This window comes from Lagopus muta, chromosome 7 (genome assembly GCF_023343835.1).
Source record: "Lagopus muta isolate bLagMut1 chromosome 7, bLagMut1 primary, whole genome shotgun sequence".
NCBI lineage: Eukaryota > Metazoa > Chordata > Aves > Galliformes > Phasianidae > Lagopus > Lagopus muta.
In genome coordinates, this window is record NC_064439.1 from 4,922,601 (window position 1) to 4,935,821 (window position 13,221).

Consider the following 13,221-nt stretch of genomic DNA (forward strand, 5'->3'; position numbering starts at 1 on the left):
CACGCAGCCCCTTCCTGAGCTGGACCTGGAGATACACAGAAATGCAGAGATTTGTAGAGAGAAAAACCATATTTCCTCGGAGCAGATGAGCTGTCATTGAAAGTCTTTAATTCCTTTCCCACTGCAGCTAATGACCCTCTCACCTCCCTGACTCACTTCCCTCCAGCAGCAGCTCTGCAACAGGAGGGACAGACGCGCAGCACCAAGCTCTGCCAGCACCATTGCAATCCTTGCCATCCCCACTGGGCCCTTCCCAACAGCAAAACTCAGAAAACAAAGCAAGTCCAAGCTGCATGCTCACACCAGGATGCATCGCCAGTCCATAGCAATGTCTGGGAAGGGATGGAGGGAAGAGAAGAGTTTCCATGCTGCTCTGTCCATCAGCTTGCAGGTTCTGTTCTGTATGAAAAGCCAGACTGCATCTCTTTGCAATGAGACCGATGGATAAAACTGCAGCACCAGAAACCATTTAGTGAAGGAAGATGCAAAAGAGCCCCTATGCTCACACACCAGCAGGCTAGCAGCCCATCCAGCCCTGGCTTGCAATGGAGGAGCTTCTATGGGCCAGGAAATCCTCCTGAGGCACAGAGCTGGGGAGGAAAGCACTAAAGAGCAGGAGAAACCTCAAAGCCCTTCCACTGTAAGGGATGAGCAGCAGACCCTCAGCTAGCACAGAACTGCCGTTTGACTCCCGAAACCCCCAAACTCTGCACAAACCCCAACCTACAAAGAGTCATTGAATCACAGAACGGTTTGGGTGGGAAGGGACCTCAAAGACCCCTCCGAGGGGTCTCACAGCTCCGAGCCCCTGCTGTGAGCTGGTCGTCACCCAGCAGATCAAGTTGCCCAGGGCCCCATCCGAGCCGGCTACCCTCAGCATCCCCAGCACAGCCACAAAGGATGGAGCTCAGGGTTTGGGCTCTCTGTGTGCAGCCAAACCCGCAGCGGGTCGGTGTGCGAGAGGCTAAGAGAAGCCAACGGGAATTGGGGAGGAGGCAAAAAGCAGCCGGAGAGGGGGAATCCACTTCCCAAGCGGCATTCGGCCACGTCAGGCGAGAAAACGATCGTATGCACGGTTCTCCGGTACTGTGGCTTGCGGTGCTCGGCACCAACCCGGACGGTAGAGACCCAGCGCTGGGTCTGGCACGAGTCGGGAGCATCCCGACGACACGAGCGCCCGTAACGCGGCCGTCCCGCAGCGATCGGCCCCGCACGGAGCCCGAGCCGCGGAGCGGAACCCTGCAACCCTCCAGCGACCTTCAGAAGCGGGCTGACCTTCGGGGAAAGCGGATGGGGAAAGAACAACGAAGACAAGCGAAACTCCAAATCGGCACCGAGGGGAAAAAATAACATAAAAATGAAAGAGCCAAAGAAAACCGAGCCCGCAGCCCGGCTGCACGCACCCACTGCCCGCGGAAAGGCGCCCGGAGAGCCTTACCCGTCCGGAGAGCGGCTACCCGCGGGGGGCCATGCGCGGGGACTCGGCTCGGCAAGGCTCGACTGGACGCGGCACGGCGGGATCCGGAGCGGCGGCGGCAGCGGGACGCGGGGCGGTGCACAAAAGCGGGAGGAAGCGATGACGCGCGGAGCCGCCGCCGCCAATGGGGAAGCGGTGAGGAGCGGCGCCGAGAGCAGCGCCAGCCCGCCGGGGGGCGCCATAACGCGGGGTCCCGCTGAGGGCTTCTGTGGTGATTGGGGATCACGTTAGCGGATGAGGGAGGGCCGGGCCCTATTGGGTCGTGGGGTTTTGGGGTGGCTCTCGGCTGTTTCTGGGATGTCACCTGTTGTCACAGAGCAGCTCAGAGCTTCCTTGGTAGCCCCTGTGGGAGGTGGAGCAGCTTCTGGGATGCGGTGACCCACAAGTGCCTGCCTTGAGCATCCTTGGTGCAGCACATCCCTTTGGATCCATCTGAGGGGAGGCCAAAGTGGCTTAATAACAAAATTCACACCGTTAGGGCCAGCACACAACGTGGACTCCAAAGCCAGTGCAAGTGGGGCTTGAGGTCTGCACTAGGAATCCCACTGGGTAGAAAGAAAGAGAATTTTGCAGACAGCGGAGAAAGGAAGCAGGAGCACTTCTCTGATTATTTCCCTATTTCCACATTGAGAAAACGTGCTGCAGAGAAGAACAGGAAGAAAGTCAGCTTGAAATTTTGGTGGCGAGAGAGACATGCAAGCAGAAATGCAGGCAGAATCCTAGCAGCAGAGCCATTCCCCTTGAGGCTTTCAGGGCTGCCAGAAAGCTGGAGCTGCTGCCTGTGAAGGCAATAGGAGCCCCAGGCAGGGACCACTCTGGAGAGATTCACATCTCACATCCTCGCACACAATCGCGTGACCTATTAATAAAATCCATAGAAACCGATTCTGTGTACCAAATAACAGCAGATGGCTCCAGCCCAAAGCGCTCCGGGTTCCCTCACTCCATAAATGATTTTACTAGGCCAGTCATGAGCTTGATGTAACTGAATAGGTTTCACTCTTTTCCCTCTCCCTCCGCAGAATATTTGTGCAGCTTACGGGGAGGCATCCAGGGGGACCGAGCTGTTGCTGGAAGGAACCTCTGACTCCCGCTTGCCTCATTACTTTGGGAAGCAGCCTAAGACTATGCTAAGCCACCTGGCCTGGGGAAGGAGGTTGCCTTTCCCTGCACCTTCCCTGTAACTCTGACAGCTTAATAACAATCCGGTAACTTGGCACATTGGAAATGTTTTGGCTCCTGCCCTTCAGGGATGTGTGCAATGAATTCTTGCGCTGCAGATGTGTTTCTGAAATAAATCACGTGTGTTTACCTTGGGAACCAGGCACACGGCTCCAGGACATGAGGTTGAAGTATATAAGGTACTCAGGGACAAGCAGCTCCTTTAATATCTCCTGGTTTTAACAGGAATCAGTTAGGCGAGCGCCAGTTACTTTTGAAAACTCCTTCCAAGCAGCTTCTCTCTTCTGAATTTGTTTGATGCTCCAGGAATCCGGCTACAGTGATTTCAATTCTAGGGTGTTCCCAAACAATGTAACAACCATCATGTGTGCAAAGCCTTTTTCCGTGGAAAAGCTCTCTGCTGATGGGTGTGCTGAGGACCTGCTCCTACATTCTGCCTCCTCTTGTTGCTCCTGCAAGCACTTATGAAGCCTGGCAGGAGAACGAATGGAGGTGTGTGGCTCTGCATGCACTTCCATGTGTTCTGGTGCAAATGCAGTCTAGCAACCCTCAGCATGTTTGTGGAGAGGAGCAGAAATGTTTACCTTGGGAACCAGGCACATGGCTCCAGGACATGAGGTTGAAGTATATAAGGTAAAGAGTGCACAATGGAGAGCATCAATGAATGTGTTGCAGACAGTTGTAGTGGCTCTGTATGCAGAGATAAAAAAGACATGAAGCTATGTTGTGTCCCTAAAGACAGCAGGCGTGGTGTTCCTCATATCCATACAGCCAAATTCTCCCTTTACTTCCAGAACAGCTGTGTCCCGAATGCCATTAGGAAACAATTTTGGTGCACGCTATCCCAAGCCATAGCAGTTGGTGAGATGAAAGCCATGCCACACAGAAGATGTATGAATGTGTGCTCTGATTCTTCGTTGCTGGTAAAAAATAGTAGGGTGATATGAAGGATATGAAGAACTATACTATCCCAAAAATATGTTCAGAGGAAAGCTCAATGCCACCAGTGGGTACTAATGAGATATCCAGAAAGTTCATCTGCAGAGCAACAGGTTTGCAAATCATTGCCCAGGGCTGTTCAATTTATGTTCCTTCTTTCATGATGTAAGCATTAGTGTTTGCAGTGGGGAGAAAAAAGGGGAAGAGACTTGGCTTTTACCTAACTGCTGCTATTTTGGGCTGTGCTAAGGTTGCTGCAGGATGTGAACGCATATCCCCCAGTGCTGACCCAATTCTTGTGTGACTAAGTAAGCTCTGTCTAACCTGAAGTTCTCCCATGCTTTCTGTTTGATTTAATATCCTTTCTTGCTTCCTGCCCTAAACTGTAATATAAGGCTGGTGAGTGCTGTGAGACATCTGTCAAGCTTTCTCTCCCATAGTGATGGCTGTGTATTGAAGGTGGATGAAATCATTCCTATACTTAGTTTGCAAACTGTAAAGGAGTGATGCCGTCTCAGTGTAAAGAAAGTTATTTGCTCAGAAAATGGGTACTGCTTCACAGCAGGATGCTGGAGCCGCTCATGGACCTGCATGCAATTTCAGCACACAGATGCAAGCTGCAAGGCTGCAGCATCCCATAGTAGCTCCTCCTCATCCTCTTTTACCTCTCCTGTTATATGAAATCCCCCCTGACTGGTAGAACCATCCACTCTGCAGGGCAGGTGCTGGGATCTGCAATAGGAAAGCCCTCGCAACAAGAAATCTCTGTGGCTCAGTGGGTTTTGACATGTTTCTCTGCCCTGGCTCAAGAGTGTTTCCAACAAAATGCAGCTGACATCTCCTGCCCACACCATAAATTTCACCCCCTGTCCAAGCACTCCCACAAGTTTGGGTTTATATCCCTTCAGGTTATAGAGCAGATCTTGGGCTCCTTTAGAGACTTGGTGCACAGATGTTCCCAGCTTCCATCCCAGTGTAGAAGGTAGGTGGTAGCAGCAGCAGCTGTACTTCAGGAGAAAAAGGTGAGTTTTGCACTTGAAGATAAAATCCACAGGCCTCGTACTAGAGAACAGGGCTGAGTGTTAAGACCCAAGAGCAGAGCTTTGGCACTCTTTGGCACACTTCATGTACCTGTTAACCATATGGGAATACTGCAACGTCTCATCTTGGGGAGGAGAGAGAACTGCACTAGGATGGGGTCAGATACAAGGAAAGCCCCCAGCCCTCACTGTGATCATAAGCTTCAGTGCTGCATTTGTCTATCTACCAAAAGAAGAGAGTTTACAAATCATACAAAGCCCATCCAGTTCCAACCCCTGCTGTGGGCAGGGACTCCTTCCATTAGATCAGGTTGTCCGGGGCCCCAGCCAGCCTAGCCCTGAATTATGATAAGAAACACGATGTTAAGAAAACCAAACCCTGAAGGCTGAGTGTGACAGCAGCATGCAGTGGCCAGCAATGAAAATCAACCAGAAGGCACAGGTTTTAATGCTTCATTCATCCAACTGGGCGTGACTGCAGCGAGATTAAGTTGTATGGATGATTTTTTTTTCCTAGTAGTTTTTGCATGTGCTTTCATGGCTGAATGCAACATTCCATGCTGTTTTTGTTCCATGACTCACCTACCCTGCCCAAACAAAGGGATAAACATCTCCAAAAATTACAAAGTGAAAGTGAAGAGGATCTGCTTTCAGTTATTAGGCAAGCATTTATCAGTGATGCTTTTTAATGTATGTATGGACCTTGAAATTTGTGTCCTCCAACCTGTATTTGCAAGGTGATGCTGCTGAGAGATGTGGGGCTGAAAGCCTTGGTGAGTTATACTGCCTGTCTGCAGACAGACACAATTTAGACTTTCTCAGGTAAGCTCAGAACTATCCCAGAATACATGCTTGTCTGGTGCCTGAAGACTATGGAAAGGAGCACAAGAAATATCATTCATGTGGCATTTGTGGTTCAAACTGAAGGAAAGCCAAAAATCACAGGAGACATCCTGCATTTCCATCTCAACTTCCCAGAAAGTTTCTTATTTCTTTAGCCTCTCTCCTGATTTTAAAGGTAACCAACCCATCTACAGGGGTGTACTCAAAGCCACCTATTATAATCATGGGATTCTAGCTGCCAATTCAAACAGTATTTTGTATTCTTGACAAAAGAAGCTCCAGCAAGGACCCTTCAGGCGCACTGGTGAATAAAGTATGAGCAGCCATGGAGCCCAAATTCCTTTGTATTTCTTCCCATCTACCCACACGGAGCTGGATTGTAGCTGACAGAGATCAGAGGAAGTGGAGACTGATTTACTGCAGTTGGGATCCATCCCATTAGCCATAAACTTATCCGCATGCATCAAGTGGAAACTTACAGTTTTTCCTTTACATCTGTCACGAGGGGGAAGAAATCACAGAAACAATCAAAACCCGACTGTTTACACGTGTTTTGTTTTATAAATGGACTCGTATAGAAAGTTGCAGCACCGCTGTACAGACAGCTCACATAAATCTCTTATCACACAAGCCATATGTCCTCATTTCCTCATCTGCAGTAAAATACCAGCAGCAGTGCCTCGATAATTAGGAAGCTGGAGGTAAGCCACTCAGCATCCAGCACTAGGAAAGGGTATGTGGGTGAAGGTTATAAAACACAAAACAGAACAGTTGGGTTACGAGCGGTCCACGCAGCTTTCCATTGTGTGATTGTTGTTTGTGTGTTAACTGCCCAGCTCCTCCACAGATGGGGCTACTGGAGAAACTGCAAATATCTGAGAGGTGCCTGACCCTTGCATTGGGTTGGAGCTGGCAGGCTGTCCATGTTGCCTTGCTGGGCATCTATCCTTCCCTCAGAATAGCTCAAGAACAGGAACCACAACACAGTGAACTGGCTGCTGCACATCTAACTGCCTCTGCTGTGACCTCCAGACTCGTGAAAGGGGACGAAAGCATCCCTGGATGATTCTGTGAAAAGCCTTCCTATCAGATGGATGCCATGGTGGGGGTCCTCAGTACCCTGCATGGAGATAAAGAGGTTTCACCAAGGAAGAAGGAGCAGAAGGCTCCCATAGGACTACTCAGACATTTTTTGGCCTTTCCCTTACCAAAACCTCGGGTAATTGTCATCTGCGGCCCTTGGTCAGCACTGGTGGGCAAAGTCAGTGTCACTTACTAACTTTTAAACTGACCCACGTGTTTCCATAAAGGTTCTGAGATGAATGACAATTAACTGTGTGCATATTGCTAGCACACAAAAACAGCACAGCTGCCCTTACGGCACGTCCACGTCTTTCCAATCTCTTACTTTGTCCAAAAAGGAGACATTTCCTAAATTTCACATCAACCAGGGATCATGAAATGCCCTTTTGCCCAACTTGGTGTGCTTTGTGTAAGTGGTATTTATTTAATCCATCTGAAACTACATGAGAAAAGAGAGAAATATCCCGGCAGCGAGATAAGATGATTATCTTCCTGGCAAACAATAGGACCACGGTCAAAATTAAAAATAATTTGATTGCAAATAGGAAGCCTAGTAAAGCAGCAGGAATAGAGGAAACATGACTAATTTTTTTTTTAGCTTGTCTGAACTCACACAGCAGAGTTTTGTGAGTGCCATAACTTTGAAATATAGATCTGTAGAAAACCCATGGGGGGAATATGGCAACAGTCCAACTGCAATAGTACAATAGGAGCAAGTTATTGTTGCTTGTAGATCCAACCTTAGTAGCTAACTAGCAACAGGCACAAGCTATTTTATGTATAATTTGGTGGGGGCCACATGAAATATTATTTGGGGAGGAGTGGAGAAAGCAAAGGCATTCTTCTTGACTCTTTTTTTGGATTCCATTCAGTTATCACTCAGCTGAACCACGATGCCAGCATGACCACGACCACGCTCCCTGTTCTAAGCCAGCAGGCAGATGCTTCATACCCTGGGCCAACATTGTTTTTTTCTCATCTCCAGCAAAGAATCTTTCTCTTTGCAGGGGAAGGAGGAGGTGACTGCAGGACTATGATGAGCACAGGATTCGTCTCCAAGAGAAAATTCCCATAGCTGTGAAGCTTAGACAAGAGGGTTAATGGAGACATTTCCTCCTAATGATGATTACCCAGCAGAAATGTTTGTGTGATTCCCAGAAATTCTGAACTACCTCTTCCTTAAACCACAATGCACAGCAATTTCTATCCAGTGACATGTGAAGAAAATGCTGCATGGCACAGCTATTACTCCATGGCAGAAGTGTAGCATCTTCCTCTGGCCCAGAATGTGCTCAGATCTACTGCAGATATGCTGGTGAGCTGGGTAAGCCTTGGGACCTACCTAGGCTACAGTTCTTCTTGTCCTTGCCTCACAGCCTGCATGGCAGAAATGGCCTCACGTCTACTAATTTAACCCAACAGAAAGTAACATTTGGATCTGTATTTTAAAGCATCTGATTGTACCCTTCCTTAAATGTTATTGTCCAGAATATTACAGAATCACAGAATCACAGAATGGACAGGGTTGGAAGGGACCTCAAGGATCAGGAATCTCCAACCCCCCTGCCACACGAAGGGCCACCAACCTCCCCATTTAATACCAGACCAGGCTGCTCAGGGCCCCATCCAGCCTGGCCTTGAACACCTCCAGGGACAGGGCATCCACAGCCTCTCTGGGCAGCTGTGCCAGCATTTCACCATCTCTTTGTAAAGCACTTCTCCCTGACAGCCAACCTAAACCTTCAATCTCCCTCAACTTAAAACCATTTCCCCTTGTCCTGCTGTTGTCTACCCTTTCAAAGAGTTGATTGCCCTCCTGTTTGTAGGCTCCCTTTAGGTATTGAAAGGCTGCAATGTGGTCACCCCGTAGCCTTCTTTTCTCTAGGCTGAACAAGCCCAGCTCCCTCAGCCTGTCTTCATAGGAGAAGTGCTCCAGTAATGATCCTATTAGCATCATTAAAGATGGATCTGTAATACAAAAGTAGGCAACACTCAGAATGCACCGTGTGATGTAGAAGTGATGTTACATCCACTTTACAGCAGAAGGAATTGAAACATGGCGTTGAAATGACCCATTTTAATAATCCAGGAGGAAGTCTGAATGGATGGGTGTGACATTCCCTAAGCCTAACAGTGACCACAAAACCACAAATTCTTTTTGCTTTGAAAGCCTTTTGAACTGAGTTTTCTATCACCTGAGGGTTGGAACAAGCCTTTGGTTAGCTCCAGCGGTGCCATATTGGATTACATTAACCAAGGATTTGATTATACTTAAATGACATTAAGCTATTTAATTGCAAATGTGCATGTCTGGTCCTTTACCCAGGTAGATGTTTATTAGGGGTATTCCTCATATGAGAGCGTGTTGCAAGCCCTCATGGCATCCATGAGTAGTAGCTGACAGTAAATGGTATTTAAGCCACTGGGCAAACTTCAGGCAGGCCCAGTAACTGTAGGTGGAGCAGAAATCAAGGAGAGTCATTAGATTCCTGATGGAGGAAATACCGCTGAAAGGCAGAAGAGGAAATGACAGATTTAATGAACAGTGATCACCAGCTGGCCTACAAAGGGCAACCAGTCTGTATGCTTTCCTAAAGAAATGATCATAGCACCAAAGCCGGATTGTCCCAACACAGAGCCTGTTGGCAAAACCCCCTCCAAACTGAAAGGCACGGCAAGTGACACCAGCAAGAGGTGTGGCAGTGAACTGCTCCATGAGAGGGGCTCCATCCTCCTATTTGCACCAAAGATGGGAGTGATAGATCTCCTGCAGTGAAAACATCAAAGCAGTGCCTCTGCAATGGCAGGTATTGGCATTAAGAGCAGCTAGTTGCTGTTAATCAGAGGTTCTATAAGCTGAAAGGTAGATCTAGGTGGAATAACAGGTATGCATGAGAAAAAAAGGTGTTTAATGCTGTGGACAGGATTTAGCATGCATCTGAAATCCAAGAAAATGAGATTATACTTGTCAAACCCAAGGAGATTTCAGAGCATATGCCTGGGTAACAGTGTCACCACAATCTATCTTTGAGCAGAGCCTCACTGTATGTTGATCACGGAGGTTTTCTGCTTTTATGAAAACAGCTAATGATGACACGATTAAGGATTCTGCAAAGGGCTCAGGGGAGACTCAGTAAAACATCAAATAATGATGTCAGACTTTTCATGCGTGACAAACTTAAATGCAAAAGCAGCCTTCTCACGGAGACTTAAAAGAAGCAACAGTTGGGACCTGTTTCAAAATGAAAGAGGAAATTATCCAAGCCCGTTTTGTTGTTTTAGCTGCTTGAAACACCATCTGAATGAAGACTGTGCTATGCATCATGAATGAATGAATGAACATGGACATCGATGCATGACACGTCAGCGACTGAAATCAGTGCTGCAAGAACACAGCAATGCTGAAGGCATTTGTCCGGGGGATGAAAGCTTTCTGGCCCTGGAGGAAGATCAAGCATCAGCATTTAACATAATGAAAACTTCTTGAAAGAGTACACAGCCAATGTTCAATGGTCAATGTCCACAGTACTGTTTGCAGTGCTCTGGGTAGAGCACAAGTGCTGCTGCTGTATACACTATTTCCAGTGGTGTTCTGTTCAACAGGAGGTTGTCACTACCGAAAGCTACTTCTTTCTCTTGTCTCAGTGCTTTATTGCAGCCCGGTTCTGTCTAGGAAGGCATAAATGTTGGCATTAGTATGTATGTATGAAGAGGGGAGGGGAGGGGAGGGGAGGGGAGGGGAGGGGAGGGGAGGGGAGGGAAGGGGAGAGGGGAGGGGAGGGGAGGGGAGGGGAGGGGAGGGGAGGGGAGAGGGGAGGGGAGGGGAGGGGAGGAGAGGAGAGGAGAGGAGAGGAGAGGAGAGGAGAGGAGAGGAGAGGAGAGGAGAGGAGAGGAGAGGAGAGGAGAGGAGAGGAGAGGAGAGGAGAGGAGAGGAGAGGAGAGGAGAGGAGAGGAGAGGAGAGGAGAGGAGAGGAGAGGAGAGGAGAGGAGGGGAGAGGAGGGGAGAGGAGGGGAGAGGAGGGGAGAGGAGGGGAGAGGAGGGGAGAGGAGGGGAGAGGAGGGGAGAGGAGGGGAGAGGAGGGGAGAGGAGGGGAGAGGAGGGGAGAGGAGGGGAGAGGAGGGGAGAGGAGGGGAGAGGAGAGGAGAGGAGAGGAGAGGAGAGGAGAGGAGAGGAGAGGAGAGGAGAGGAGAGGAGAGGAGAGGAGAGGAGAGGAGGTCATCTGGAATATCCATTCAGTTCAATTGATGTTGAGCACTCATCTTGCTTACCAGATGCCTAAATTAGGATGGATTGGTGCTTTGAAAATGCAAGCTTGACAACTCAGTTTTGCAAATGTATAGCAATGTTTGCTATAACACTTCCATCACACAAGATCCTGCAAACAACAGTCAGAGAGGAAACAGGACTTCTGGAACAGACAGGTGATGCCTCTGGGCTTGAGTTTGACACTGCAACTGGTGCTTGCAGGATTGGATTCCCGTCTTCTTGGGTCTTGTAAAGCATGGCAGTGTACAACAGCCTACCATGCATCACATTGTCTTTTCAGGACCAGAAATCAAACTGTTATTGTTATTTACAGAGAACCATTTCACCATATGAAAGGCTTTACTTCTAGAAAGGTTTTGAATGCAGCAACAAATCTCACTCTGCTCTTCCAGTGCTCTTGTACGGGTCATGGTGGGACAGGTGGGAGCCTCTTTCTCTCTTAATAAAACAAGTACCAAAGAGTGTTACAAGATCCATAAGCAAATGCTGCAATCCATGCACGTGCTAGGGCAACTAGCAGTCACTTTGAAAGCAGAACTGCTCTGTGATTTCAGCAGCAACTTCTTCAAAACACAAAAAACAAAGAAGTACAGAACTGCAGTGCACTGTTTATCTACACCAAACAGATAGCTGCACGATGTCATGGTACCAAACACTGATAAAGCCTCCGCCGGTGCGCTAACTAGGCCTGCTCGCTAGCCTCCGCCGGCGCGCTAACTTGCCTGGAGCTAGCCTTCACCTGCGCGCTAAATTACCTGCCCGTGAGCCTCCGCCGGAGTGCTGTCTTCTTTTCCCCGCTATCCTTTCACAGTGCGCTAACTTGGCCTGCCCACTAACCTCCACTGGCGCGCTAACTAAGCTTATAAACTAGCCTCTGCCGGCGGGCTATCTTGGCCTGCCCGCTAGCCTCCACCGGCGCACAAACTTGGCCTGCCCACTAACCTCCACTGGAGCGCTAACTTACCTTATCAACTAGCCTCCACCGGCGGAATAACTAGGCCTGCCCACTAATCTCCACCAGCGCGCTAACTTAGCTTATCAACTAGCCTCTGCCGGCACACTAACTTGGCCAGCTCTCTAACATCCGCCAGCGCGCTAACTTACCTTATCAACTTACCTTTGCCAGCGCATTAATTTGACCTGTCCTCTAATCTCGGCCGGCGCGTTAACTTAGCTTATCATCTAGTCTCCCCGGCGCACTAACTTGGCCTGCCCACTAACCTCCACCGGCGCGCTAAAGTGGCCAGCCCACTAACCTCCACCGGCGCGCTAACTTACCTTATCAACTATCCTCCGCCAACGCACTAACTTGGCCTGCACACTAACCACCACCAGCGCACTAACTTATCAACTAGCATCCGCCGGCGCGCTAACTTGGCCTGCACACTAACCTCCACCGGCGTGCTAACTTACCTTATCAACTAGACTCTGCCGGCGCACTAACGTGGCCTGCCCACTAACCTCCACTGGCGCGCTAATTTAGCTTACAAACTAGCCTCCGCCAGCACACTAAATTGGCCTGCCCTCTAACCTCCGCCGGCGCGCTAACTTGGCCTGCACACTAACGTCCACCGGCGCGGTAACTTAGCTTATCAACTATCCTTTGCCGGTGCACTAACTTGGCATGCCCTGTAACCTCTGCTGGCGCGCTAATTTGGCCTGCCCACTAACCTCCACTGGCGCACTATCTCAGCTATAAAACTAGCCTCTGCCGGCGCACTGACTCGGCCTGACCAATAACCTCCACAGGCGCACTAACTTAGCTTATCAACTAGCCTCCGCCGGTGCACTAACTTGGCCTTAACACTAACCTCCACCGGTGTGCTAACTTAGCTTATCAACTAGCCTCTGCCGGCGCAGTAACTTGGCCAGCCCTCTAACCTGCGCCAGAGTGCTAACTTGGCCAGCCCACTAACCTCCACTGGCGCGCTATCTCAGCTTATCAACTAGCCTCCGTCGGCGTACTAACATGGCCTTCCTACTAACCACCACCAGCGTGCTAACCTACCTAATTAACTAGCCTCCACCGGCGCACTAACTTGGCCTGCCAAGTAACGTCCACCGTCATGCTAACTTAGCTTATCAACTAGACTCTGCCGGCGCACTAACTTAGCCTGCCAACTAACCTCCGCGGGTGCACTAACTTGGCCTGCAAACTAACGCCCACAGGCGCACTAACTTAGCTTATCAACTACCCTTTGCCAGTGCACTAACTTGGCATGCCCTGTAACCTCCGCAGGCCTGCTAATCTGGACTGCCCACTAACCTCCACCGGCGCGCTATCTCAGCTATAAAACTAGCCTCCGCCGTCGCACTGACTCGGCCTGCCCACCAACCTCCACCGGCGTGCTATCTCAGCTTATCAAGTAGCCTCCACCGGCGCACTAACT

General features: G+C 49.5%; 1 protein-coding gene across 3 annotated transcripts in view; it reads right to left on the bottom strand.

Annotated features, from left to right (window-relative positions):
* Positions 1-1,568, bottom strand: part of LOC125695837 (mitogen-activated protein kinase kinase kinase 3-like) — a 68,633-nt gene extending 67,065 nt beyond the window's left edge. For 2 of the 3 annotated variants that reach the window (XM_048950823.1, XM_048950820.1), the window contains exon 1: positions 1,439-1,568. The gene's annotated coding sequence lies outside the window, so the exon portion shown is untranslated. Of the gene's footprint in view, positions 1-1,403 lie in introns of all 3 variants that reach the window. The other variant, XM_048950821.1, reaches the window with a different exon arrangement.
* Between the last annotated feature and the right edge of the window lie 11,653 nt (positions 1,569-13,221).